Here is a 3,833-nt window from a genome sequence, read left to right as displayed (position 1 = left end):
AGCGCTGGGTTATATTTAACCCAGCATTTTTTAGAGTGTAATAAGTAATGCAAAACTTTTGAGAGAGAGTAATTAGTACAGTAATCAAATTACACTGTTGAAGATGTAATTAGTAGCTATAATTAATTACTTTTTAAGTAATTTACCCAACACTGATGATGGCACTATTGTCTTCTGTAGAGCTGCTTTATAGCTGAACCTAATTTGGTGATAATTGACATCAAGTCATTGATGTAAATTATTGACTCAAGCTCAATGATACTATTGTCTTCTGTAGAGCTGCTTACGGCTGAACTGAACTTGTTTTATTACTGATGAACTATTGAACCAAATCTGAATCAACGCTGAACTGTCATGAGGTGAATATGTCCATTGTCTTTTTAGAGCTGCTTTACAGTATAATTCGAATCTGTCTCATATCTGAAGAAGTTTGCTTCATTGTTTCTGTCATTTTCCTGTTTATTACTTTGAAGCTTCTTTGAAACAATGTGTATTGTATAAAGTGCTATAAATAAGGGTGACTTGACTTGATTTAAGACAGCACAAGATGATATGCAATTAGGCTGTGGTTTTTGAATTTTGACACTTTGGTTCATAAGAATTCATTAATGACTGATTGATTGATTGATTGATTGATTGATTGATTGATTGATCGATCTATCTGCTGGAGGTGCAGTGCGTTATTGCAAATAATGCATGTAGCATTGAGACATTTGATGATGCCTAAATCATATAAAATAACCGAACCTTTTAAAGACATGAACACTATCTTGGCAGAGGTGAGGTGGGTGTTTCTGCTTTACAGATATAAAGAGAAGAGCTTCCCGTCCCTATCCTGGTTATCCCCTTTTGTGTGACTGTTCCTCCTAGATAAAGGAGCTGTCTGCATGTTTTAGCCACTGTGTGCTCAGAAACAGGCACAGTAAACCACCCACTTGACCTTTCATTGGGACACACCAAGAAATGCTTTAGTTACATGATACATTGAAAATCTGTATTTAACTTCTCATTATTTGTCATCACAGTGGCCTCAAAAACTATTTGGGCTCTTAGCCACACTTAAAAATGTTGTTGTAATTTTATAGCAAAATATATTAAAAACAGCTGTGGATCATCCAGGTAACAACACAGAAGAATCAAGCATTTGTAAAGTTTTGAACAGGGTCGTTTTTATACATTCAACTGTTATTTTCTCTTGTGGACTATATGTAGACGTCTTTTATGTGAAATATCTTATTCAGGTCAGTACTAAATAAAAAATAACATGCATTTTGAATGATCCCTCTTATTTTAGTAAAATAATTAACATTTTGCAGATACTGCAAAGTGGAAAAATTTGACCACAACTGTATATAATATATATATATATATATATATATATATATATATATATAGTTCATTGCATTTTTATTGCATTTTGCATATCATTTGGATTTTGGTTTATTGTTTGTATTTTTTTCTAATGCATTAAATTCACATTTTTAAGTTTGAAAATACTTTTTGACGTCACTGTACATATAACTTACAGATATAGGCGGACTGCAGTGGTTACAATTTTGGTTGGGTTCCCAAAGGTCACAGGTTCGAGAGTGATGCATGAGTGGTTTCATTGTCGCTATTGTGCCCTTGAGCAAAACACTGAACAGTTTGTTCTAGATCATCTCTGAAGTAAGTTTACTGTAAGTCACTTTGGATAACATTGCATAATGCATAATCAGTGTGTACTGAGTAATACTGCTGTTATTGCTGAATGACAAATTTAGATGCAGAATTCAGAGTCATTTTCTTGTGTGATCCTCAGTTTGCTTCCTGTGTTGTTTTTACTGACCAGGCAGGCATGAAATGAGTCCCCTGATTTAAGTGGAAGTGAATTGTGATTGGTAAGAGAGGCTGCTTTAGTACATTGTAGGTTGATGTAGAGTCTATTTAGCTTAATAAAGAGGAGATGAAGATCCTGTATATATATATGGAAATTCAGGAAAAGTACAATGTTTTACACTTAAGTCATATGTACAGTATAAGATTGTGGTCGGTTAGATTTTTAAAATGTTTTTTCCTCTTATACATACTGCATCAAGAATACAGTAATTGTAATACTGTGGAATTTTATTACAATTTAAAATTTATTATACTGTCACTTTTGATTATTGAATGATTGATAATGCTGTTAGAAAAGTGTAAATCATATTTTTGCATCAAAAATCTAGAATCATGTTAACGTCTGTAACCCTGGGGTTGTAATCACACTAGTTTGTTGCACAGCACTTACTTAGCGAACTACTGAGCAAAAGCACACAGTTTTCTTGCCTGAGTTGATCTGATAAAGCGCTGAGGTTTCCATCACTGTCAGCCTTTCAAGACTTTGATAAATGCTTCTCAAACATACAAAACTGTGTCTGTTCCCTCTCAGCACTGTAGAGTTACACTGCGGTCCTAAATCAGTTTCTGTAAACACTTTCTGCCTGTGACTGTTATTTGTGTACTGCAGGTTTGATGTTTGTTGTCATATTTGTTACAGTGCGTGGTCCCATCAGTGTGAGCTAATTTCATTGCAATTATTATTTTTAGGACTGGACTCCTATATTTTAACATGGGATTTAACTTCTGACTTTTTTGGAAATAAATGCATTCTTAGTGAATTAAAATGAATGATTTTGTTATTATTATTGCTTTTACTTATTTATGCTTACTAAGGCAAACATCACTATTGCTATTGTTTATATTAGGCTTAGGGATTTGAACAAACCCATAAGAATAATATTAAAGGGATAATTCACCCAAAAATTTAAATTCTTGTACTTGTTCAAAACCTGTATGAGTTTCTTCTGCTGAACACAAAAGATGATATTTTGAAGAATGTTGGTAACCAAACTGCTGGTAGCCACTGACTTCTATAGTATTTTGAAGTCAATGGCTACCAGCAAATGTTTGATTACCAAAATTCTTCAAAATATCATCTTTTATGTGAACCAGCTTAAAGGAATTCATACAGGTTTGAAACAACTTGGGGGTGAGTAAATGATGACAGAATTTTCATTTTTAGGTGAACTATCCCTTTAAAGGAAAATTTGATGTTTATCTGCTTACCCCCAGGGCATCCAAGATCACGGCTTTGAGAGTCAAAAAAACATACACAAACAAAACCAAATTAAACCCTTCGGCTCGTGACGATACATTAATGTGTAAAGACACGAAACGATCGGTCTGTGCAAGAAACTGAACAGTATTTATATCGTTTTTTACCTCTGATTCACCACAATGTCCGAACTGTCCAGCGCGTGGCGCGTCTTCTTCTTCTTCTTGCTTTATGGCAGATCGCAGACTTATAAGTGCATTACCGCCACCTATCTCTCAAATGGACCATTGACACTCTATCTACAATCTCAATTAGGAGTGTCAATGGTCCATTTGAGAGATAGGTGGCGGTAGAAGAAGAAGAAGACGCGTCATGCGCCAGCTGAAGAAGAAGAGGCGAACGCGCTCAGGACAGTTCGGACATTGCGGTGAATCAGAGGTAAAAAACGATATAAATACTGTTCAGTTTCTTTCCCATTCACTTCCATTATATGACTGACAGACTGCAACGGTTTGAGTTAAAAATCTTTGCTTGTGTTCTACTGAAGAAACAAAGTCACCTACATCTTGGATGCCCTGGGGGTAAGCAGATAAACATAAAATTTTCATTTTTGGGTGAACTATCCCTTTAACACTTGAACCCTAGCAGCCACATAGCAACAAGCTAAAGAACAACTTCATACTTTTTTGCACAAAGAAAACAAAAATAACCACACGCTCGCGTCATGGTACTGTCGTGAACGCACGTCCAAAGTGAC

At 35.1% G+C, this 3,833-nt stretch overlaps 1 protein-coding gene across 1 annotated transcript in view; it reads left to right on the top strand.

The window, feature by feature from the left end:
• The window catches only part of LOC107664233 (putative thiamine transporter SLC35F3), a 55,086-nt gene that overhangs the window by 2,819 nt on the left and 48,434 nt on the right, over positions 1–3,833 (top strand). The gene's annotated exons all lie outside the window — the stretch shown is intronic.

Source organism: Sinocyclocheilus anshuiensis, unplaced genomic scaffold (genome assembly GCF_001515605.1).
Source record: "Sinocyclocheilus anshuiensis isolate Anshui unplaced genomic scaffold, SAMN03320099.WGS_v1.1 scaffold425, whole genome shotgun sequence".
NCBI classification, from domain to species: Eukaryota; Metazoa; Chordata; class Actinopteri; order Cypriniformes; family Cyprinidae; genus Sinocyclocheilus; species Sinocyclocheilus anshuiensis.
This window is presented reverse-complemented; position numbering and strand designations above follow the sequence as displayed.